We start from the raw sequence: 26,826 nt of genomic DNA, 5'->3' as shown, positions 1-26,826 counted from the left end.
TTTTTCTAATTAAGAATATTCCCTATCAATACCCAAGTTTTTTAATTTTTACAAATCATTTTTTTTAGATAAATATTATCAATTGAAATGCTTTCAAATATTTGTTTTAATCTGAGAAATAATAATGTTTAACAATTACATACATATTTCCCTCCAGAATTAAAATAATAGGCAAATTAAAAATTTAAATAATTATTGCGTTTGTTTAAATCTTCGTAGGTATCGTCGCGAACGCAACTGAACTATCTCCAGGAAGTAGCCAATAACCCAGCCTCCAAACTGGGTTTATTCCCGACATAAAAATAGAACGGCGTTTGCTCGGAGCGAACGGGAAAGATAAATCTAAATAAATATTAGCTTTCGGGGATCTTGAGATTTAATGCATTTATTCTTGATATGTTTGGATATTACATCCGGGAATGCTACTCGGGGGTGGGGTTGGGGAAATAAGTGGGTCTCGCCAATGATGTACCGTTATTTACTGTCCACACATCAACGCTTTTAAAACAAATATATCTTTTTTTATATTATTTTTCATCGGAATATACTATTTTTGTCTACAGACCTCATCCATAACTAGAGACCGGAAAAATTCGCGGATTCATTTCACGACAGCCTAAAATTCATTAAGTTATACCCCAATGCTGCCTCTGCTATTGGCTCGCAACTCACCCGGATGCCTCTGGGCCAATGAAAAACACTCAACCGAAGCTGTGTCGAATCACAGGCCGCTACATTGGGACACCTTCACAAGACAGCAGCCAATGAGAGGGTGACATTTGACCGAGTGTACGTAGAACTATAAAGTTCATCCTAGAGGTCATTGAACCCGCGAATTTTTCCGGTCCCTAGACATACCATTAGTCCATTACGCTGTATTTTTTTTTGGTAATGGAACATGGAATATTAATTTGAAATTACAGATATTTGTAAATTTTTACGTACACACGAAAACAAATGTATCACTATAAAAAATGTGTTCGCAGTAATACTGGGTTCGGATTCTTACCCGGGAATTTATGCTTTTTGTTGTCCCAGTACCTCCAAGTTATTTGCAAATCGTTCCCTGAACAGTATATTAACTGCGCGCACTAATGATCACAATACAACTAAATAAAGTACAATTATTGAATATTCGGTTATCTTTTCCACTGTTTGAAAAATAAAATTGTGCTTGAATGTAAAATCAAATTGAAATATAAAAGTATGCAACATTTCGTAATAAATACTTAGTGTTATCTCGAGAAAAAAAAAGGTATTTCATATATGCGAAAATAAACATAGGTTTAAATTGTGAAAGAAGTTTCACTTTTATCACGTGTACCGAGTTACTCACGATTGGAGACCTGCAAAATTAGCGTTTTCTATGGCCTTCAGGATAGACTGCACATACCCCTGTACATTCGGGCAAATAACGCAAGTTCATTGGCTGCCGACTTGTAAGTCGTCTCAGCTGGTTTGTCTGTGATTCGATCCTTCTTTGGTTGAGGGTTTATAACTGGTTGAGATTCGTCCAGATGAACAGTAAGCCAATAGGAAAATTATCTAAGAGGTATATGTGTTTGAATTCTAGCCTATCACCGAATGAATACGCGAATTTTGCAGGTCTCTACTCACGATCTTTTTTTTTAGCTCCAATTTTCTCGAGAAATGACTTTGAAACATTAATGGAAAAAAATTGTTGTCTCGCTTCGAGCCAACTGCCATCTTTTGATAAATCGTCTTTTCTCCCGAGAGACCGTCTGAAACAGTCCGGTCCGAGCGGCCACAGCCTGCCACAGCCTGCCACAGCCTGCCACAGCCTGCCACAGCCTGCCACAGCCTGCCACAGCCTGCCACAGCCTGCCACAGCCTCTCTCGCAACACGGGCAGAGTCGATTTTGTCTTTTCAAGTCTCATTATTTGTAATAGCTCTTGGTCTTCCCCCTTCTTTTTTTTCCGATACCTCTTAATTTTCCCAATCGTCTATCGAGTCATTTTCTCTGTCTGTCTCTCTCTCTCTTTCTCTCTCTGTCCCTCCATTTTACTTCCCTGCCACAAAACCTCGAAATGTTCAAGTGTCTCATCATTCCCGATTTTACTTCATGAATTCAATTTGTATAACTTCGATAAATACTCAGGACATTTAAGTATTAATAGTTGCCATTAGAGACCTGGAAAAATTAGCGTATTCATTTCACGATATGATAAAATCCAAACAACTGTACCTTTAATTTGCTTGTCTGATTGGCTCACGGTTTATCTGAAGGACCTTGAGCCAATGAAAAGCCTTCAACCAAAAAAAAAAAAGAACGAATCGCAAGCGTCCCGGTTGACAGGTGTCACGAGTCAGTAGCTAATGAGCGGGTGGCATTTGCCCGAGTGTGTAGGGGATTATGGATTCTATCCTAGAGGTCATCCAAAGCGCGAATTTTTCCAGTCTCTAGTTATCATTAGAGCCACGGAATTTTCGCGCATTCATTTAGTCGCAAGCTAGAACGCAAACCTCCGCACTGTTGCACTGTGTTCATGATTGGACCGCAGTTTTCTGGACACGCCCCTCTACGACCGTGAGCCAATGATGCCCAGCTAGGAGAGAAGTAAGCGAATCAGGTAGTGCCAAATAACAAGGATAAAAATGTTTTCGCTAAGAAATCAACCAATGGGAAAGTAAACATGGGTCGAGCACACCTATAACTTTGAATTCTATCCTGAGGCCAGAAGAATCCGCGAAATTTCCGGGACTCTAGTTATCAAACATTAATAGGGATCGGAAAAATTCGCGGGTTCAATGACCTCTAGGATGAACTTTATAGTTCTACGTACACTCGGTCAAATGTCGCCCTCTCATTGGCTGCTGTCTTGTGAAGGTGTCCCAATGTAGCGGCCTGTGATTCGACTCAGCTTCGGTTGAGTGTTTCTCACTGACCCAGAGTCATCCAGGTGAGTTGTGAGTTGTCCTGGTAAAATATTTACGTTCTTTAAAATAAATATATATATATATTTAAATGCTACAAACCTAAAAAATTTTCGATGTTAAACTAATAGCTACCTTTTTTTTTATGCTGAAAACAAGAAAACACATTTTCTGCAGTGTGGTTACCTTGAGACATTTTTTTTTTTTAGTTCACAAATTACCAGCCGAGGAAATTATCTTGGAACAAACATGGCGTCAATGACGTCATGCCTGCATCACGCAGAACGCTGCACTATCGATCTCTCTTCCTTTCGATTTGAAACACGTTCGCTTCATTTAATAGCGTGCGAAGGAGTGGAGCCTCTAAGCGCGCCTACCAAAGTACACACGAACCATTTTTTCTCTCTCTCCCATGAACAGTGTTCGTGCGTGCCCTTTTCGCATAATTGCAACCCTCTTCCCCCCCCCCCCTCGGGCCCTTTGCCACTTTTCTTCTCTCCAAAAGATCTAAATGTTCTTCTTCGCACCGGCAGCACTTTGCAGCGAGAGGCGCGCCTATTCTCGGAAAGGAAAATTTAATTAAGCAGGGCGCCCGCTGCTGGAAGAGGCGGCGCTGTTCAGTTCGAGGAGACGCCGTCTGCGGCGCTGCGTTCGGCGATAAGGCACTTTGTAACCCCCCCCCCCTTCACCCACGGGTCCAAGATGTCACCTGCACGCGCGGGCGTCTACAAGACGCGGGGGTAGAGACTTAAGTCCCGGAGTAGACGGCCACGGTGACGTAATGAATAGGGACCGGAAAAATTCGCGGGTTCAATGACCTCTAGGATGAACTTTATAGTTCTACTTACACTCGGTCAAACGTCGCCCTCTCATTGGCTGCTGTCTTGTGAAGCTGTCCCAATGGAGCGGCCTGTGATTCCGACACAGCTTCGGTTGAGTGTTTCTCACTGGCCCGGAGTCGTCCAGGTGAGTTGTGAGCCGATAGCAGAGGCAGCACTGAGGTGTAACTATTTGAATTTCAGGCTGTCGTGAAATGAATCCGCGAATTTTTCCGGTCTCTAGTAATGAGTAGAGACCTGAAAAATTCACGAATTCAATGACCTCCAGGATGAACTCCAAAATCCTCTATGCACTCGGACAAATTTACATCTGCTCATTGGCTACTGACTCGTGACAACTGTTAACTAGAATGGCCTTTTGATTCGATACTTCTTTCGTTGAGGATTATTCATTGGTAGAGACCTGAAAAATTCGCGGGTTCATTTCGTGTTATGATAAAATTCAAATAATTATACATTAGTGCTGCTTCTGTCATTGGTTCACTGTTAATCTTGAGGACTGAGGGCCAATTAGAGACCCTCCTTCATAGAAGTGTCGAATCACAGGCCACCCATAGTCGAGACGACTCACAAGTCAGCAGCCAATGAACAGTTGGCATTTTGCCCGAGTGTGTAGAGGATAGTGGAGTCTATCCTGGAGGTCATTGAACCCGCGAATTTTTCCGGTCTCTAGGAATTATGTAAATTGTAACTCACCCGCAAACGACTTTCGCCGTAAATTATTCATTCCGGACACTGATGAAAGCCCCCGCGTACCAGAGCAGAGTCGACAAACATGAGAGCTCGATCGGTAATTTTTTTTTTCTCTTTCTCTTTCAGTTGGTAATCCTGGGTGACGTGCGGAGTGTTCTCGTTCCTTTTGATCTGACAGTGCGAGTTTCCTTGAGCGGTGCATTCCGTCCGATTGGCTCTCTCCGCACCCCCCCCCCCCCCCCCCAACACCCAACACCCAGCCATAGTTCGTTCCATTACGAAATTGCAGCTCTTTTTTTTTCTCTCTCGCTTCTTCCGAACCCTTGTTACACATTCCACGGGACAAAAAAACCGCCAATCCCCTCCCACTCCTCGCTCACCAAACGTGAGAGCTAGTTTCCAAAATTCAAATTGAGACTTTAAAAGAAATACAGGTGTGTGTGTGATCAAAAAAAAAAAGCCAGTGATGTGCGAACATCTAACCTCGGTAACGAGCAAAAATTTCGTTTGTTTTCTCCATGTTGCAAATACACTCATAATTAGAGACTGGAAAAATTCGCGAGTTCAATGACCTCCAGGATATATTACCATGTTCCTTTGCCTACTCGGGCAAACGGCGCCCGTTCATTGGGTACTGGATTTTGAGGCGTCTCAAGTTTGTAACTTGTGAATGGATACTTCTTTAATTGGTAGTCTCTAATTGGCCAAGAATCCTACATATTAACAGAGAACCAATAGCAGAAGCAGTACAACGGTATAATTATTTGAATTTTAGCATATCACTAAAAAAAACAGCGAAATTTTCCGGTATCTACTCATAATACGAAACTCGGACAATCGTAGAATTCTTTAAAATAACGCCGGGTGGAATAAATTTAAGAAAAATGTATTTTTTTCTAACTACATTATTTCTTGACGCGAATCGCAGGCATTCAGAGCTGTCGGAGCAGCTACGTCGACTAGTGAATCATTCGATTAACAGACTGAAGTTTTAAACTATATAATGAATCGGCTATGATAAAAACGTAAAAAGCTTGGGGGGTGGGGGGAAATACTAAACCCAAACTTTGGACCTCATTCAAAAACAAAACATAAAATAATAATTTTATTAAAATACTGCCAATCAAGTTCAAATTCGTTGAAAAGTTATTACTATGACTTTGGCTTCTTTTTTTTAAATTTGGTTCGCACCATTCGCCACAGGTGGCAGCACCGTGGTTTCACATTTCCTTTCCAAGCTACTCTCGTTCCATTCACAGAATTATTCCTACCGAATGGCGTATACCGAAAGCTAAGATGTAACACATCAAAAAAAATACAGTGAATAATAATTATTACGAACAAAGTAAGAATGGCACTAAAACTTTTTCCCTTTAGTACGATACATTTTTTTTTTCGGTTTCCGTTTCGCGAACAAAACTAAATGTTAAAGCATTGTTTAAAATCCCTGATTAAAGATAAGGAAATTTCACGCATTCACTCAGTCTCAAGTTGGAATGCAAAACTTCACGCCATCGCCCTGTGTTCGTGATTGGACCGCAGTTATTTGGACACGCCCCTCTACGAACGTGAGCCAACGATGCCCAGCTAAATAAAAATGTTCTCGCTAAGAAATCAACCAATGGGGAAGCAAACATGAAATGAGCACACTTATGATTTTGATTTCTCCCCATGAGGCCAGGCGTATTTTCCGGGTGTCTATCCCTGACGTGCGACAGACACGGTAAACACGACCTCACTCTTCCGGCTCTGGATGCCGACTGACAAGTCACGACTTGTTCAGACCTGACACCGACTGTCTCAACGGATCAGGTATCGGGCTTATTACTTCAAATAGATGTAGCTTCAGCTGTAAATTTGCAAATCATACAAAGCTCTACCTTGAAATTTTAGAAGTGATACCGTTAAAAAACTGAGAATTTGTGAAAGTACGAACCTTTTTTTTTTTACAGTATACGTATGTCCGACGTAACGTTTTATGTCAGTCTTCACCGATCGCAAAATGATTTTAAAAAAAAGGACAGGTGCGTCTCTGTTGAGAGTGGACCCCGCCGTTGGATAGGCTACTCTCGACAGATGAAGATCGACTTCAGCGGTTCTTGCAGGTAAGGACGTCGACACCCGCGGGGCAGCATACGCGCGCTCCTGATTATCGTCCTTAGCGACGTTCCGAGCGTGGGATTATTGGCTGTGTTCCGACCCGCCCTTGCCTCGCACTCCCCCAACCACGCTCTCCGAGGGAGACGCGATGTGAAATCACAGGGCCGGGTTAGCGTTTTATTTATTTTTTGGCTTTTTTTGGGTTGGTGTTGTTGGGGAGGGGAGAGACGGCGGCATCAGCTCTCTGTAATTACTTCGCTCGTCGCAGCGTCGAGCGGCCATATTTCACAGGGCAACCCGACCGCAAACCGAGAACACGAGGGCGTAAGCTAAATTGTTTCGCCAGCAGGAGAGGTGCCGAGTGGAGGGGGGGGGGGGAAGGGATGCGATTAGCGGACGGTGCCAACGCTTCTGCGCTTCGCCAGGGTGCAAAGCGTGCTTCATGTTTTAAGTGCTCGACCGCGCTCTGGCCACACCGTGAATGGAGTAGGGGAGGGGGGGAACAAAACAGTACAAAAGAAAGAGCACAATGGTTCTGTGACTTGTTCAACCAGCACAGCAGTGATAAAAAAAAACCAGTACCTACAACAGAATTAACCATCTAAACTGAAAGCCATTTTTTTATCCTGTAAATGTAACAAAAATATTAATGTAAAATTACTAGGGACCGGAAAAATTAGCGAATTCAATTACCTACAGGATAGACTCCAAGATCCTCTAAGCACTCGGACAAATTACATCTGCTTATTGGCTACTGACTCGTGACACCTATTAACTAGAATGCTTTTGATTCGATACTCCTTTAGTTGAGGATTATTCATTGGCTCTGATTACTTTCACACAACCTGTAGTCCAATCACTGAAGCAGCAAAAGGTTAAACACATTTGGATTCTAGCCTATCGCGAAATGAAACCGTGAATTTTTTCTGTCTCTAAAAATTACACGTATTGGTTAAATGAAAACAACCGTATCAGTACAAAAATAGTGTTCCGCAGTAAAACTGGATTCCGTTTTTTTTTACCCGGGGAATATTTGCAAAACATTCTCTGAATATGTTTCCAGTATTAACTGCGCTTATTAATAAGGATGTAAAAAAAATTATGTTGACACTTTAAGTAAATATTTCTGAAACTGAAACGTATAAGACTGTTGCGTTTTCATAAAGCAATATTTCTGTTATAATAAATGTTTATTTTTATAGAATAAAGTTTTAAATTATTTCGATTAATTCTTTTATTTTTATATCTTTACGAGCAGAACTCCCCGCACCTACGGTTGTTGAGGTTCCTTCAGAAATAATATTAGAAAAGTCGTAAATCCTCTCGCCGCTCTACCTTAATAATGATTTTATTCTTTTATTATCTTTGAAAGATTTGTGCAATGGGAAAGCATGACTTGATGTAAACTTTTGGACATACGCCATTGCTAAGCACATGTATGTCTGTAGAAGAAAACTACTACACAAATTAAGCAAAAATTTCTGTTGTCAACAGGATATATACACCACATAATATTCCATAGCAGGAATATGGTCAACAAACAAAGAAAAAAAAAAGAAAAATGGACTAATTGAATGTAAAAAAAAAACACAAATAATGAATTGAACCCCAAAAAAGTTCAGCACAACAGTTGAAACGAGACAAAAAACACAACAAAACGAAAGACGAAACAAACACAATAGTTATCCAAAACAGAAACAAGCTAGCAAACAATTGAAACGAGACTAAAACACAACAAAACGAAAAGACGAAACAAACACAATAGTTTTCCAAAACAGAAACTAGCGACGTTTCGGGAACTGCTATCTGCTCCCGTCCTCAGGCAGAGACGCACATGGTACGAAAACACAGTCGCACCTGTAATGCACCTGTGATGCAATTTTTTTTTTAATTTGTGAAACGTGGTGGATGTTTCTTTGATCCGGTGAGGTTGTTTTTCTTTTCCTTCCGGGTTCTCTCCCGTTTCTCCTTCCCACGCAACGGTTCATTCCACCAGCGCTTAACATCCTCATCTGACACGTCGTCTATGCGTCAAGACTAACTCACTCGCTCTTAACCAAATCGACAAACGACGGCCCGCCAAGCGCGCGGCTCCAGAGGAATGGCGCAGGGGGGGGGGGGCGATAGCCCCTTCCGAGCCCAAATTTTACTTCTTATTTCTTTGTAGGGAATATTAATTTTAACTTAAATACTTTCGTTAATGTGCTAAAAACTCTTCTTTCAATCAGAATCTGTACGAAAATACTAAATTTCAGTATTTGAGACCATATATTTTGTGAATATCCCAAGGGCAATGCCATGATTATTAACTGCATCCTCCTGTGTGTGAGCCCAGCCCGAGAGGTCTTCCTGGGGCCGCCATTGTGGCCCGCACCAGCAAGTGAAAAGAACCAACCCACTTTGTAGACCCCGGGCGAAGCGATCCGGCGTCCCGCGGGGCTGTCGATCGAAGAACCCGACCATGATGTTGCCCGCCACCTGCTTCAATTAGCATGCTAATGTCCCTTTAGTTCCCAACCCCCAACCGAACCCTACTTCCAACCACCGCCACCCCATCGAACGACCTGATACGTTCTTCGCCTCATTACCGGTGGATAGCCTGCAGTTCACAGGGATGAAAGCCAAAAACCCGAACAGTTCCCGAAGTTTACCGAAGTTTGAATTTAAGGTTATGTTCGGTTAGTGCAATGATTAACCGTTCTATATATATATTTTTTATTAAGGTCGGTAATATGTTAGGTTAGGTTGTCGTAACTAAAATGAAAGGTTTGTTAGATTAACGTTATTTAAAATGGTATTTTTACCTTAAAATATTTAATGCCTTGCAATATAGTGTTTTTTTTCCTCTCGAGCAATCGGCAAACCTCGGAGAACTTCGGAACTGTTCGGGTGTGGCGCTCATCTTTGTGAATTTGTAGGCTTCCCATGCAAGAGGCACCAAAAACAATCACAATTACAATAATAATTAAAAGTTTTTATCTAAAAAATTATTTTAAAAAAAGCTTTCTTTGTATATATGACTGAATGAAGTCTTTTGCTTTGCATTCATACAAGCTCCAATCATGTATTTATTTGTGAGAGCGATTGCCCGCATTAATAACACTGCAATAAATGTACTGGTGTGTTGAATGTAACAAACACATGAGAAACAATGAAATTACTTTTAATGTGAAAAAGCAAAATTAACCAACGCTACACTCTAAAAAAAAAATTTGTACTTTTACAAGGAAAATTCTTGGAAACCCTGTTGCCAAGGATATTTCTTGCAAAACTACAAGGCAGAGCCTTGCAAAATCGCACATGGTACAAAGCTCTGCCTTGTAGTTTTACAAGTAATATCCTTGGCAATAGGGTTTCCAAGGATTTTCCTTGTAAAATATACAAAAATTTCTTTCAGTGTATAAAATGTTTAGGCAAAACCGTTTATAAGCAGGGACTAAAAAAAATTAGCGGGTTCAATGACATCCAGGATAGACTCCAAAATCCTCTGCTAAGAAATCAACCAACGGGGAAAGCAAACATGAAATGAGCGCAAATTACGATTTTTAATTCTCCACATGAGGCCAGGCGTATTTTCCGGGTGTCTATCATTGACGTGTGACAGACACGATTTAAACAAGACCTCACTCTTCCGGCTCTGGAAGCCGACTGACAAGTCACGAGTTGTTCAGACCTGACACCGACTGTCTCAACGGATCAGGCTATCGGGCTTATTGCTTCAAACAGACGTAGCGTAGCGTCAGAGGCTGCTGCTATAAAATTACGTTCACCGTATTTTTTTTTAATTACACCTGGCCCGCCTCGTCAGGGCTCTATCTGTGCTAGCGAGGCGGGATGATAAGCGCGACGCTCGCTGGTGCTTCTAGCGCGGTGTCTCCTCTGGACTGGCGCGCAGTCTTCTCGTCGTGCATCGAGCGGCGACCGTGACATCACACGGCGGAGAAATGAAGATAAAGGCGTAATGCAAGTCCCTTGAGTGCTTTCAAGAATCTGTACCGGATGTTATACGCCCAAAAATTACTCCTGAAAACATGCGTTTTACCCATTTTAACTCTTCTAAAACATGCTTTTCGTAAGCAGACCCCACTCGGGGTATCTCGAGTAGTTTTGAAATCTCGTTTGTTTCTCATGAAGCTCTGCTCACCGTGTGTGTACCCGGGTGGGCGGGGGTCTTAAACGTTCATCGCGTATGGATTCGTAGAGACCGGAAAAAAATAGTGGTTTCATTTCGCAATATGCTATAATCCAAATGTGTTTAACCTTTTGCTGCTTTAGTGATTGGGCCACAGGTTGTCTGGAGGAATCAGAGCCAATGAATAATCCTCAACGAAGGAAGTATCGAATCAAAAAGGCCATTCTAGTTAATAGTTGTCACGATTCAGTAGCCGACGGGCAGATGTAAATTTGTCCGAGTGCATAGAGGATCTTGGAGTCTATCCTGTAGGTCATTGAATTCGCGAATTTTTCCGGTCCCTGTGGATTTGATTCGAGTGTTCGGGTGGAGGGACTGTCAGCTCTGTCGTGTTTTGTTTCCCTTCCTGGGCCGATGTCCCGTGTTGCTCCTCCGTCGCTGGGAGCTCTGAGGGATGGTAATGAGCCACGGGTCCGGTCGGTGTGGGGAGGGGGGGGGGGTTGGGATGGGGTGGGGGGAGGACGCCACGGCAAACAGTGGCTCGCCACACGTGCCCGTCCTGGCAAACACTGCGTCGTGATGCTCGACGCCGTCCGACGCCGTTTACAGAACAGCCGCGTTTACAGAGGCGGAAACTGCCTCTCTCTATCACACACACACTCTCTCTCTCTCTCTCTCTTTCTCTCTCTTTCTCGCCATTTTCCAGCCACACGGGTCGTGGTAAGAGATCGGGAAAAAAAATCAAGGATTGTACACAGAAAAAAAAAATATATAGTTAGGGGCAGGAAATTTTAGCGAAAAAAATCTGAACGCAAACTAGACTGCAACAAGGTATACCCACAACAGCGGTTTCTTCCTTGTGATTGGCGGCCGTCTGCGAGAGAAGTCGTTGCCTTGTTTGCACGAGCCACTAAACAACGAGTTTTGCTTCCACACAGAATTAGTGTGATTGGTTGTTATAACAATCGACATGCACCTCAAAGTAACTCACCCAATCACGAAACACAGACGATGCTACAGTGTTTTAACTTCCATCTACTCTCGGGATCTTAACCCGAAATTTTCATGGCCCTATATATAGTGTGTGCTTGGAGTTCACGCGCCACAGAAGTGGAACTTATTGATAGCGACCGGAAAAATTCGCGAATTCAGTGACCTACAGGATAGACTCCAAGATCCTCTATGCACTCCGACAAATTTTCAGCTGCTCGTTGGCTACTGACTCGTGACAACTATTAACTAGAATGCGTTTGATTCGATATTTTTTTTCGTCGAGGATTATTCACTGGCTCTGAGTCCTTCAGATAACCTGTGGTCCAATCACTGAAGCAGAAAAAGTATAAAAAACACATTTCGATTCTAGCCTATCATGAAATGAAACCGAGAATTTTTTCTGTCTCTACTTATTGCTTATTAATAGAGACATGGAAAAATTCGCGGGTTCATTTCATGATATGCTATAATCCAAACTCTATCTTCATATTGCTTCTGTGACTGGCTCACAGTTTATTTTAAGGACTTTAAGCCAATTAAAAGCCTTCAATCACAAAATAGTATCGAATCGCAAGCGTCCCAGTTGACAGGTGTCACGAGTCAATAGCCAATGAGCGGGTGGCATTTGTCTGAGTGTGTAGGGGATTGTGGAGTCTATCCTACATGTCATCGAAAACGCGAATTTTTCCAGTCTACTTATTAAGTATAGATATATATAAATTATTATTTTTTGAATGAATAAAAGATAAAATAGTAACGATACGGGTCTGATCCCAATGAAAAAAAAAAAATATTTTTTCAAAGTTAATGTATTAAAATATATTCTACAATTAATTCTTTATTTAGTTTTACAAAAAAACATGAATCAGTTACGGATATTAGTTTCTCTTTTTTTATTAATAACTATCCGCATAATCATCTGTGTCTATCGCAGTGACAAATTGCTTGTGATAGCTTAAAATACTACATAAACGTTTGTGATTTATTACGTTCTAAATTCCTAGATATTAATTGTTTGTACCTGGCCTGGTAGTTGGGGTATTAAGTTAACTGAAAAAATCAATAACTATTTTCCATTAGAATAAATAAATTGTAGATACTTTAAATTAAATAAAAGAAAGATGTTTGGTCAATCGTTAGTCGTTACGAAAAAAAATGGGGAATAGACAAATACAAGCAGTGTTACGAAGATTCCATAGCATCACTGCTGCGTCTACCAATTAAAATAAAGTTTTTAAGTACAAACATTTTGGTACAGTGTAGAAAACAAAGTCATATGTGTGCTCAACAAATGTTTGCTTTCCTGTTGGTTGATTCCTTAGCGATAACATTTGTTTTTTTTGTCATTGTTATTTGTCACTACCTGATTCGCTCACTTCTCTCCTAGCTGGGCATCTCGTTGGCTCGCGATCGTAGAGGGGCGTGTCCAGATAACTGCGGTCCAGTCACGAACACCATGAGACTTAATGAATGTGTGTAATTTCCGTATCTCTAATCACGGATTTCGAACAACGATTTCACATTAAGTTTTGTTTGAGAAATGAAGACCAGAAAATTGGGTCGATGTCTTGCTCCATCGTCACGACAAAGCGCCGTGCCACACTTGGCTTCTGATCATCGAGTTGGCCTAACAAAGGGACCCTGTCTGTCCACATCCAGCAATGCTACCAATCGTGGGATCAACAATGGAATAAGAGCACATCGCTAGCCGAGAAGAGTATTTTTAATGATATTAGTTCATAATTTGTGTAAGCTTATTACAAAGGTCAGGCATTTTTCGCATATCAAACTGCAACAAGGTAAACCCGCACCAGCGGTTCCTTCTATGTGATTGGCGGCCGTCTGCGAGAGAAGTCGTTGCCTTGTTAGACCGAGCCACTCAGGACGAGTTTGCTTCCGCACTGAATTACTGTGATTGGTGGTGTAACAATCTAAATGTGCCTGGAAGAAACTCACCCAATCACGAAGCACAGACGATGCTACAGGTGTTTTAAGTTATAGCTAGTCTCAGAAAAATGTCCCGATTACTTTGTTTGTAAGAACAATTTTGTATTTATTTGTAACATCCCGTAGTCTTTTAAAATATTTGATTTGGTATCAATGCCTTAACGGTGGCCATTTGTCAATTTTAAAATACATTCAACATGTCACATCATGAAATCTGTTGAAATTAATGTGGAGTTTTTCAGTTGCCATCATCCCTTTTAACCAGGGGCATACGCATGGAAAGGGATGATAACCCCCCCCCCCCCCTTTCCACTACTTAAATCCTAAAAAAAAATATAATTTTCACCAAGAAATGGAAATGACTTGAAAGCAAACAGCGGGGAAAGTGGTTCAATCTTTTATCCCCCCCCCCTCTTTTTTTAAAGTAATTAATTTTTGTGTACGATCCTTCTCTAATGGTGATCATTTTTAACAGTACACGACCGTATATTCACAGAATTACAAAACGTTTAGGGTCTGCGTTGACGATGCATGCTTGCTTACAACGTTTCAACCAAGTGTTCGCTTGGTAAAAGGTTCTTTCCAAATATTTTTTTTCCCACTTAATGCGAATCCGCCGCAACGATTTGCGACGACAGATCTCCCCAATAAGAGAAAGAAAAAGGGGGGGAAAAGGTCATGTGGGGAGGAGGGAGGGAAGAAAGCGGGAAACTCCGACGGAAATTGAGAAAATGTCAGCAACATCTGTGCAAGCCGCAAGGGAAACAAAACAACAAAAAATCCACGGAAAATTATTGGAACTGGGCCGGCGGCAAAAGAGGCAGTTAGCGAGAGAAAATTTGCATTATATTTGGGATGGATGATACCGAGTTGGTCTGGTCACATAATTAACTGATTTGCAAGATGAGCAGGGGCATGTATAAGTCATTTGACCGAAATTTTGGTCTAGTGCCTTTTGGTCTGGCGACATTAGGTCTGGTGACATTCGGTGTAATGCCTTTCGTACTGGCGCCTTTCCGGTCTACTGCCTTTCGAAATGGTGCCTTTCGGTCTAGTGACTTTCGGTCTAGTGCCTTTCGTACTGGTGCCTTTCGGTCTATTGCCTTTCCTACTGGCGCCTTTCGGTCTAATGCCTTTTGATCTAATGCCTTTCGGTCTAGTGCACAATATGAACATCCTAAAATTCATATCAATAAATCACGTGCATCCAAGAAAATAAAGTGAAGTGTGGCAGCTGCAATGCACATTTCCGTTCGACATGAATTATGAACACGATTTTGGACTTTAACCTGGCACTAAAAATAACGTGAATACAACCGGGTATACTAAAACGAGGCTAAACATGAACATAGTTTGTGGAATTTTCTAAAGAAATTTTTAGTCATTCGCTCTAGACTAGCGTTTCAGGTGGAGTTATGTCCTTCTTCGCTACTGGTGTTTGATATATACGCACGCGCTACGCCGAAATTTTCGCGAGTGGCGAGGGTATTTGCTAAAATCAGGTTGAATAATTCATTGGGATGCTAAATCACTCGAGTCAGAATCGGCCCGTTCCCCCCCCTCCTCCCCCCCCCCCCGGACCTTTCGGGGTCTAAGAGAGGCGCGGGGGGTTTCCAGCCCTCCCAGAAGGACTTAACAAGCTTCACCAGGGTCAGGGGTGCGGGGGGTCCCGCAGTTTAGGGTCCCCGTAGTTAGAACTGGCAGATCGCATCTCGGAGCAGTTCCTGAACTAGTTAGCTACGTAACTTGGCGCGAGAACCGCCCGGTTTTACGCTAATTGAAATTCTTTAGCGAGTTCTCGTTGAACTCGCTAACCTGCGGACTCTGGCTCTAAACCCTTGGCAATCAGTAGACACCGGAAAAATTCGCGGATTCCTTTCGAGACAGCCTGGAGTCCAAACTCTTTTAACTTAATGCTGCGTCAGTGATTGGACCGCAATTTACCTGAAGGACTCTGAGCCAATGGCAAACACTCAACAAAAGAAGTATCGAATCATAAGAATCGCAGTTAAACAGGTGTCCCGAGTCGGTAGCCAATGACCAGGTGATAGTTGCCCGAGTACATGGAGAATCGTGGAGTCTATCCTAGTGGTCATTGAAACCGCGAATTTTTCCAGTCCCTAGCAATCAGCACAAATAAAAAAAATTATAGACTTAAAAATATATATTCGCGGTTTCAATGACATTCGGGATATACTTCACGAGCCTCTTCGTACGTGGGCTAATTACTAGGGAACCGGAAAAATTTCGCGAATTCAATTACCTACAGGATAGACTCCAAGATCCTCTATGCACACGGGCAAATTTACATCTGCCCGTTGGCTACTGACTCGTGAACAACTATTAACTAGAATGCTTTTGATTCGATACTTCTTTCGTTGAGGATTATTCACTGGCTGTGATTACGTACAGACAACCTGTGGTCCAATCACTGAAGCAGCAAAAGGTTAAACACATTTGGTTTCTAGCATAACGCGAAATGAAAACGCAAATTTTTCCTGTCTCTACCAATCACAATAGTTCAGTGCGGAAGAAAACGCGTCCTAATTGGCTTGGTCAAATAAGGCAACGCCGTCTCTCGCAGACGGCTGCCAATCACGAGGAAGAAAACGCTGGTGCTGTTATATATTGTTGCAGTCTAATAGGCGGTCAGATTTTATCGCTAAAAATGCCTTCCCCTACTAATTACCTACACTTCCTCATTCATAATTATTTGGAACTGTTAATATTAATCAATATTGACACTACAGCTTAAAAATGTAAATCGACATGTAGTTTCACGCTTATCACTTTTCAACATTAATTTAATATTTATATTGACTAACAATATAAAAGACACACATGATTTTTAGAATTTTCAAGATAATTGAATCCCGCAATAATAATTAATATAATTATTTCGATTGTTAGCAAGATTCGCTTACTGTTTTGGTTATAACATTCTTGTTATCGATAATTATTTTCTTTGTAACTGAAAAAAAAGTAAAATTGTACATTGCACACTGAATCATGACGCTTCTTCACTGGGACGCTTGTGATTTGATACATCTCTTGTCTAGAGTTTTTCATTCTTACAGAGTCCTTGAGGTAGGCTGTGGTCCAATCGCTGAAGTATAGGGGCAGGCATTTTTCACGAATAAATCTAAATGCTTATTAGACTGCAACAAGGTATACCAACACCAGCGGTTTCACCCGTGTGATTGGCCGCCGTCTGCGAGAGAAGTCGAAGTCTTGTCCGACCGAGCCACTCGAGACAGCGCTTGATTTCGCAATGAATTACTGTGATTGGTGTTATAACAATAGACATGTACCTGAGAGAAATTCACCCAATCACGAAACACAGACGATGCTACAGTGTTTTAAATTATAGCTATAGTCTCGGAATCTTTTCGCGAAAATATGCGTGGCCCTACTGAAGTAGCGCGAAGGTGAACGGAGTTTTGATTCAAGCCTATCGCGAACTGTAACCGTGATTTTTTTTTTCAGTGTCTCTAAAAAAAATTAGTCATGTCTAGAGACTGGAAAAATTCGCGCTTCGGGTTACCTCTAGGATATAATCCACAATCCCCTACACACTCGGGAAAATGCCACCCGCTCATTGGCTACTGACTCGTGACAACTGTCAACTGGGACGCTTGCGAGTCGATACTTTTTTGGTTGAAGGTTTTTCATTGGCTCAAAGTTCTTCAGATAAACTGTGAGCCAATCAGAGGAGCAAAATAAAGGTACAGTTGTTTTGATTCTATCATATCGTGAAATGAATACGCGAATTTTCCGGTCTCTATTCATGCAACCTGCAGGTAAGTACTGGAATAATCTCGCGGGGCTCTATGACCTCCAGGATAGACTCCAAAATCCTCTGCACACTCGTGGCAAACGTCGCCTGCTCCATTGGCTGCTGACTCGAGAAGGCGTCTTTACCGTGTGACACTAATGAATCGAGGGTCTCTTAATTGGCCTGACAGCCATCCAGATCAACGAACAGTGAACCGACAGCAGGAAAAACACGAAGGTGAAATTCATAGGGACCGGAAAAATACGCGGGTTCAATGACCTCTAGGATGAACTTTATAGTTCTACGCACACTCGGTCAAATGTCACCCTCTCATTGGCTGCTGTCTTGTGAAGGTGTCCCAATGTAGCGGCCTGTGATTCCGACACAGCTTCGGTTGAGTGTTTCTCACTGGCCCGGAGTCATCCAGGTGAGTTGTGAGCCAATAGCAGAGGCAGCACTGAGGTGTAACTATATGAATTTCAGGCTGTCGTGTAATGAATCCGCGAATTTTTTTCCGGTCTCTAGTAATGCATGTTTTTGAATAATTTTAGCGTATCACGAAATTAATCCGCATATATATATTCCGGGGCTTTATCCATCCATTCATTCATTCCGAAGCTGTTCTTTTCATTTTTATTCGTGCCCGTGCTACCCCGTTCTGACAACGAGGTAGCCGTCGTGTTAATGTAAAAGGGGGGGGTGGAGGGGGAAGGAAGGAAGGAATTGGGATAGCGATCTATGGCGCCTGGGATCAACAAGTTCGTTGCGTGCGACACGGCAGCGAGGGCTTTTGAACCCCCCCCCCCCCCCCCCCCCCAATTCCTCTTCCCAACCCATCACCGCCAACAGTTCTCGCAGCTTCTGTCGTAATCAGCGGCCCCAAGGGAGCGAAGGGCGTGCCCTCAGACCCGCTAAAGGGCGGACAAGGGTCGCAGGAGGGAAAGTCGAGGATGGTCCGGTGGGCGTCGACCCGTGATGTCGGAAAATTTTTCACCCGTCAATTTCCAAGCAGAACGCCGGCTACAAACCGCCCAGGCATCTCCGTGAACATACGGACGCCGAGATCGCTCTTCTTCTGTCCACTCGTGTGTAGAGTCCCGGAAATTTCGCGGATTCCTCTGGCCTCAGGATACAATTCAAAGTTATAGGTGTGCTCGACCCATGTTTACTTTCCCATTGGTTGATTTCTTAGCGAGAACATTTTTATCCTTGTTATTTGGCAATACCTGATTCGCTCACTTCTCTCCTAGCTGGACATCGTTGGCTCACGGTCGTAGAGGGGCGTGTCCAGATAACTGCGGTCCAATCATGAACACTGTGCGACAGTGTGGAGGTTTGCATTCTAGCTTGCGACTAAATGAATGCGCGAAAATTCCGTGGCTCTACTCATGTGTAGAGACCTGCAAAATTCGCGGTTTCGGTGGCCTTCAGGATAGACTGACTGCACATACCCCTGTAGTACACTCGGGCAAATAACGCAAGTTCGTTGGCTGCCGACTTGTGAGTCGTGTCTCAGCTGGTTCGTCTGTGATTCGATCCTTCTTTGGTTAAAGGGTTTATAACTGGTTGAGATTCGTCCAGATGAACAGTGAGCCAATAGCAAAAATTATCTGAGAGGTACATGTGTTTGAATTCTAGCCTATCGCCGAATGAATCCGCGAATTTTGCAGGTCTCTATTTATAACTGTTAGAAACTTTTGTGACGAAAAATCAAAAATTCAAAAGAGCTACTATGAAAAATTTGCAGATTAGTAGTAGTAATAATATTAAATTTAACTAAATATAAAATAGTCATGGCCCTTACGACCGGGCTATAAAGGTATAGGTTTCCAGCCTAAAAGTTAACGAAACCGCGAGTTTTTTAATCTAATCTCTGTTAATTGCAGTTAGTTGTTAATTTTTTTATTCGCTTTTCATTCTATTTTTAGTACCTATTAATTTATGATCGAAATACCACTACACTGTTTTACGATTGTTAATTTGAAAAAATTTCACTATGAACAGATAACTATATAAAAAATATTGAAATATTAAATAATAAGGTTTATTACATTATAATACGATGCAATTACAACATTAACAAAACTATTTTATAAAAGAATTAGGCAACGGGAATTTGGCATCGGTTTTTGATTTAAAGTGTGATTATTTTCCTGAACGAGATAACAAAATATTTTTCGGGTCCTCTGGTAGCTTGTTCCCTATCTTATAAGCCATGCAAGTGGAAGATTGCTTTGCAAGTTGATGTATGGGATTCGGGCAGCTGAGGCGAGGTCTTATAATTCTCGTGTTGAGCTGATTAACGAAGCATAAGCTGACAACCTTATCTGATAGGAACATAGCGCCGTACCCAGCTTAGAACTATTGGGGAGGGTTTGGCAAGAGAGTTTGACATTTCGAAGTACCTTACCAGTTAAATGGGGGAGTCAAAAAACTCTAAAAATTAATAGCTTACTAAAAGCCGTTTTCTTAACGAAATACTGGTGTTCTGAAATGTCACTTAAAACAATGGTATGTATCATTAAAAAAAATTAACGTATCATACAAAAAGGTTAAATAAATACCGACGGTACAGTAGCAATAAAAAAAATAAAATAATTAGAGGTAAAGAAAAATTACGCGGATTCATTTGGTTGTGAGATTGGATGAAAAACTTCATACTCTGGCACTGAGTTCATGCTGATTGGACTGCAGTTGTTTGGACACGCCCCTTCTGGGAACGTCGAGCCAATTATGTCCAGCTAGGAGAGAAGCAAGCGAATCAGGTATTGGCGACTAACAAGAACAAGGAGATTCCCACTTAGGATTCAGATAATTTTAAAACAAACAGGAAAACCATTGTACTTTCCACTAATTGCAGAGGCATTGTCATAACTTTGTTTCCCAGGTCTACGTCATGTCTCTTCAAAAATTTCACTAAGCCATTGAACATGTCTTGAGCACCATGGCCTTTGTTTGCTTTAAATTTTAATCTAAAACCAAACGAATTCGGGAAATTTGCAGGTTCCTGAATATAAAACAGTTTTGCCAATTAAAATGTTAAATGAACAGACTTTAAAGATCGGTAGGGCCATGCATATTTCGCGAAAAGATTCCGAGATTAGTTATAAGTTAAAACACTGTAGAATCATCTGTGCTTCGTTTTTGGGTGAATTCTTCCAGGTACATGTCGATTGTTACAACACCAATCACAGCAATTCAGTGTGGAAGCAAACGCGTCCTGAGTGGCCCGGTTAAACAAGGCAACGACTTCTCTAGCAGATGGCCGCCAATCACAAGGAAGAAACCGCTGATGCTGGTACACCTTGTTGCAGTCTAATGGGCGTTCAGATTTATTCGCGAAAAATGCCTGCCACTAAAGATCGGTGTATTTTTTTTTGTAAATGGAATAGAAATTTTAATGTAAAATTAAAGATATTTGAAAATTTGTACATTTACATGAAACAACAGTATCACTACAAAATAGTGTTCACAGTAACACTGGTTTCGGATTCTTACCCGGGCATTTATGCTTTGTGTTGTCACAGTACCTCCAATAGTTTAAACCCATTTGCAAACCGTTCCCTGAATTTCATTCCAGTATTAAATGCGCACATAATAAGTATTATACAACAAAAATACAGTCAAATTGGTGAATACTCGATTATCTCTTCCACAATTAAAAAAAATTATGCTTGAATGAAACATCAATCAAAAAATCGTAAGAAATAGCCTACTTAGTATTATCTTTAAAAACGTATTTCATATATTCAAAAAATAACCACTGCAATGTGTTGTACAAAGTTACAATTTCTTTCTCGTAGTATTAGAACTGGCTTCCAAAGAAATCTTTTGTAAAAGTTCAAAAGGACTTTTTTGTTCGAGAGGACTTAAGTAGATTATGTTTCGTTATCTTCCAAGTTTTTGACGTGACGTCTAATAAATCGATGAACGCCGACTGCACGCACGAAAAATTGTCCCGTAACGCACATTGTCCCGTTGCGCTGTGTCCCGTTACGCTCATTGTACGCTTGCGCCGATTGCTCGGTTGGAACAACCATCGATTTGACTTTTTCGAGGCACATTAAACTTGAAACACCCCCATTCGTTTCCTACTTTTCCTATCATCGTCCTATCCTTAACAGAATAACACAGATTGGAAGAAGTTAAATAGCAAACATGTATAAAAGTTATAGTTAAAATAATCTCTTCGTTAAAGTTACAAACATATTTGAATTAATGAGTGCAAATAAAAGTAAATTTATCAATTAAATTGTAGTTTTCATTTCACTCTTTCTTTGTATCCATACAAAATAGTGATAATTCAATAAAAATGATTCAATTTTATTCATAAAAGTATGCAATCATTTCATCAATGTTTTGTTATGACGTTGTCACGTTAAACTATCGTCCGTAAACCGACTTTACAGACAACCAATTTTTTTTTTTTTTCCAGTTTCAGTGAATTGTGTAATAAAGGGTGAAGGGTGGATGACAGCATCGCTCGTCACAGGAACCCCGTCAGTGGACGAGCCCTAAAAAACCTCAGCACTGATGCCGTGTGTGATATCCGTCAGCCGTCGGCTTACGGTCGTTTTTACGTCCTCTGCACTCCAATCCCGCGGCGCGCCCTTCTGCACGAATCAATTCCCTCCGCCCTTTGACAGGGACACGCCCAAAAGGCTTGGTAATTAATTGTTTTTTCCAGTGCGCGTGCGTCATCTTCAGTCCACAGACAAGACACCTAAGCCCAATGCGAACAGACCGACACCGGGAAAAATTAAAGAATTCATAGAGACCGGAAAAATTCGCAGATTATTTTCACGACAGCCTGAAATTCATATAGTTATACCTCAGTGCTGCCTCTGCTATTGGCTCACAACTCACCCGGATGACTCCGGGCCAGTGAGAAACACTCAACCGAAGCTGTGTCGGAATCGCAGGCCGCTACATTGGGACACCTTTACAAGACAGCAGCCAATGAGAGGGTGACATTCGACAGAATGTACGTAGAACTATAAAGTTCATCCTAGAGGTCATTGAACCCGCGAATTTTTCCGGTCTCTACAGATTAGGTACTGAGAAAAACTAAAGCATAAATTCCCGGGTAAGAATCCGAAACCAGTATTATTATAGCAAACATTATTTTGAATTGATACAGATGCTTTCGTGTTAATGTAAAAATTTACAGCTATCTGTAATTTTACGTGAATATTTATTTTCTGTTTACTATATAAGTATATATATATATATGTGTGTGTGTGTGTGTGTGTGTGTGTGTGTGTGTATATATATATATATATATATATATACACACACACACACACACAACAATGGATACCATTTTTTTGGGTGCCTTTCATTGACTTCGGTTGTCAGGTAACATGTGCTCATATGAAAAGGGACCTTCAGTGTAAAAATATTTACAGTCTAGTCTGTTGACTGATAAATACTCGACTTTCTCAAGACACATTAGTATCTCAAAATTTTGGCTGAATTATACATACATTGCACATTTGAAATCGCAAAAAGGTATTGTAGATAAGTAAAAGATTACTACAAAACAGTTTGAAACTGTATAAATCTAAAAATTAGTTCATTTTTTTAAAAAAAAAAATAGGAGAAAATCATAAAACACCGAGTTTAGTTTTTGTTACTGACGTTAAAGAAACGGTTAAATTTATACTGTATTTTTACAGTATATCGTATAATTTTTTTTTCCTGTTTTCTCCGGTCATAATTGTTTTCTCAGCTGTGTTTTCCACGACGCGACGTGAAGTGTTCTACTATTACGTTACGTCAAAAATTTTTAATTCAATTATCTACCTCCACTGCGAAATTCATTTGAAGAATATATGATGTGCTGAGAGTAAGTAGGATTTTAAGAAGACGTGTAAAACGTTTTGATTTAACCACGAATCAAATTTAAAAAATCTGAATTTTTGTTGAACGTTTGAAGTTCTATAAACATCGATCTGTGCCATCATAAATGTGTGATTGAAAATGCGTGAATAGTTATTAGAGAATTTATTAATTTTTTTTTTGGAAAATTATGTCTTCGTCATCCTTTTATATATTTACCTTGACACTTGTTATATTAACGTGAAAATTACAGTATATTAGGTAGATTTTAAATTTTTTATCCATATTTATTCTGTAATAAACCTTTAATAGCTGTCAATTTGTTTTCAGTTTAAGTTATAATTTCTGATACATCAAATGACACTCAGTATCGAATGATAAAAATGTTTGTTTTTTACTACTTAGTTATTTAGTTATTATAATCATACAGTACTGTAGGTAGTCTATGAATGGTGGTCTCATTCTTGGCAATTTTTTATTTATTATTTATTTTTTTAGGTTAGCTCTTACTGTTCCTATACTTTGTAAACATTTGTTTGGCTCTGTAATATATAAGGGGCGCGTATTATTTTCCGCATGTTAAATGAATAGCCTACCTAACATAACAAATGAAACATGAAAAAAGTGTTCACTATAAACACCGGATGATGGAAGTAGTGATGAGATGGACACTAGATGTGGAATTTATTGTTCGGTTTTTTCGGGTGGAAATGGAGGGGGTGTGACACAAGTGGACCCACCTGTTCAAGGCAACGCCCGTCACATTCTCTCTCTCTCTCTCTCTCTCTCTCTCTCTCCCGGGAAAAATGAACCAACGATTCAAATAGGCATACCTAAAGGAAGACATTTCCATCTTCACTCGCTCAAAGAAGTCCGATACACCCTGACGCCGCTACAGGGACGTCACAGAAGGTTTTTTTAAAAATATTTTTTTTTAATTAACGTTACATAAAAGAAAATAATTAGAGACCGGAAAAATTCGCGGATTCATTTCACGATATAATAGAATCCAATCAACCGTACCTTTATGTTGCTTCTCTGATTGGCTCACAGTTTATCTGGATGACTTTGAGCCAGTGAAAAACCTTCAGCCAAAAAAATATCGAACCGCAAGCGTCCCAGTTAACAAGTGTCACGAGTCAATAGCCAATAAGCAGGTGGCATTTGCCTGAGTGTGTAGGGATTCGTGAATTCTATCCTAGAGGTCATCCAAAGCGCGAATTTTTCCAGACTCTAAAAATAATTAATTCGTGTCTACAGTGAATTGTACGTAAGACTAGATATACTTATATTTGTTGTAAGGTCTTTTGCTCTCTAATATTATTTTCCTTACCAAATTAATATTCCCGCTGATTTTATTGCAACCGATATGAAGCCGAAATAATTTTTTTCACTAGAAAACGTAAGATGTTCTGTTTTTCAATTATGTTTTTTTTTGTATGTTGGTCACATTTTTTGCTAGTGAACTTTATAATCCCACCTAAACGAAAGTTTTATTTATTTATTTTTAAGTAATCTATGTTGGACACAATATTTTTTCCAAAAATAATCATTATTCGTTTGCCAACATTCCAAATGTCTTATTTCCATTCGATCACGCGGATGTATAGGGTGTATACGTATTCCAATTACCCCCCCCCCCTTTTTTTACAAAATAGATTGCGTTGTCAAAGCTCCATTTAACGAACGTGTCAGAAAGACAACTGGATACAATTGGCACAATTCTCTTGTTTCTTTGCCAAGTTTATTACGGAGAAGGTAGGACGATATAAAATTCACGAGAGTGGGGGAAAAAAAATAACATACCAGTAGAGAAGTAGAGACCGGAAAATTCGCGGTTTCATTTCGCGATAGGCTAGAATCCAAATGTGTTTAACCTTTCGCTGCTGCAGTGATTTGGACCACAGGTTGTCTGGAAGTAATCACAGCCAATGAATAATCCTCAACGAAAGAAGTGTCACGAGTCAGTAGCCAAAAGGGCAGATGTAAATTTGTCCGAGTGCATAGAGGATCTCGGAGTCCATCCTGTAGGTAATTGAATTCGCGAATTTTTCCGGTCCCTACATACCAGTTACTTTTTTTAAATAAAAAAAAAAAACAAAAAAAAAGGGGGGGTTCTTACCTTTTACCGCTGACTTAATCAGTGTCGCGCCAAAAATGCGCGGTGCGTTTGAACCGTGAAATGAGAACACGTATCTGTCGCGTGGCCGTTTATTTCCGAATCGGGCACGCGGCAGTCGGCGATCGCGGTACCGTTGCGAGTTTCTTTTTAATTTGTATTTGAATTTGAATTTGAATTTTTTGTTTCCCTCTCCCGCCCCCCCTTCCAGGCGGGTGCGAGTCGGCCTTGCAGCGCAGCCAAGCGGCGCCTCCGCGGAACTCACCGACCGCCTCGTAGCGCCGCTGGCGGAGTACTGCCTACTACTGGAGGCGTGCCGCGAGCCGACTACTGTTCGAGGCTGGGTCGCCGGGTGCGCGCGCAACTCTGGAGGGGGTGGGGAGGGGGTAGAGGCTCGGCCGGACGAGGTTCACTTACCCCCGATCAGTCACCAGTAGCTTTGAATATATATACTGTATAGAAGTCGCGAGTGGATAGGATTTACTCTACGTTTTTTCAGAAGCGCATGATGAGCAGCTTGGGAACTTCACCGCTGCAGTGCGCTGCCGTAACGCCCTGTATCGTCTTAGTTGTTATTTACACGTTAGAGCGCAGCACTATCGCCCGCGGTCATTCCCCGCTCCCCTCACCAATCATTCACTTCAGCTCAAGTTCGTTCAACGGGAGGGGGAAGGGGTGTTTGAAGAGTTGGACACTTGTCCGCTAGGGACCACCACAAGTCGATGCCCTAGAGATGGTGGCGATTGCGGCGGTGAATTAACCAACTACCTCAAAACCGTATTAGAAATTTTAACCTGGGCTGGCGACTTCTATACAGTATATATATTCAAAGCCAGTAGAGACCTGGAAAATTCGCGGTTTCATTAATTTCGCGGTAAGCTGGAATCCAAAAACTTTTCCCTTTTCACCGCATCAGTGATTGGGCAACAGTTTATCTGAATGACACTCGGCCAATTTAAAAACCTTTTAACAAAAAGAAGTATCGAATCACTAGCGTCCCAGTTAACAGGCGACACGAGTCAGTGGCCAAATGAGCAGATGTAATTTTCCCGCGTGCGTAGAGGATCATGGAGTCTATCCTACAGGTCATTGAAATCGCGAGTTTTTCCTGTCTCTAGTCACCAGGTATAGGCTTCGGCCTGAGACGCACTTAGTCTCCCTCCCTAACCCGGAACCCTCCCCAAAACACTTAGTTTTTAGTTAGGTTAGGAAAAAAAAATTTCACGATTCGGTTAAGCGCACCAATTTATAATCATCATATAAATTATTCATCAGTAAGTTTTCTTTATAATTGAATTTGAAAAAAAAAATTAAAACTCACTGTCACGCCAAGGGCGTATCCATATTGTCGGCCGGGGAGTTTCTGGTGAGGGGGGGGGGGGAGCAAATTAAATTATATAATAAATTTTTAGTACATAAAAAATCGAAATATTAAGACATATTATTTGTCGTTAAGAAACGTACTGTCATCTATAGCAGAACGGTAGAAAA

The 26,826-nt window shown here is 41.1% G+C and overlaps 1 protein-coding gene across 5 annotated transcripts in view; it reads right to left on the bottom strand.

The window, feature by feature from the left end:
* LOC134540906 (diuretic hormone receptor-like) overlaps positions 1–25,627 on the bottom strand; it is a 321,121-nt gene extending 295,494 nt beyond the window's left edge. For all 5 annotated transcript variants that reach the window (XM_063383970.1, XM_063383971.1, XM_063383973.1 and 2 more), the window contains exon 1: positions 25,339–25,627. The gene's annotated coding sequence lies outside the window, so the exon portion shown is untranslated. The remainder of the gene's footprint in view (positions 1–25,338) is intronic.
* Between the last annotated feature and the right edge of the window lie 1,199 nt (positions 25,628–26,826).

The sequence above is a fragment of the Bacillus rossius genome, chromosome 17, assembly GCF_032445375.1.
Source record: "Bacillus rossius redtenbacheri isolate Brsri chromosome 17, Brsri_v3, whole genome shotgun sequence".
NCBI lineage: Eukaryota > Metazoa > Arthropoda > Insecta > Phasmatodea > Bacillidae > Bacillus > Bacillus rossius.
This window is presented reverse-complemented; position numbering and strand designations above follow the sequence as displayed.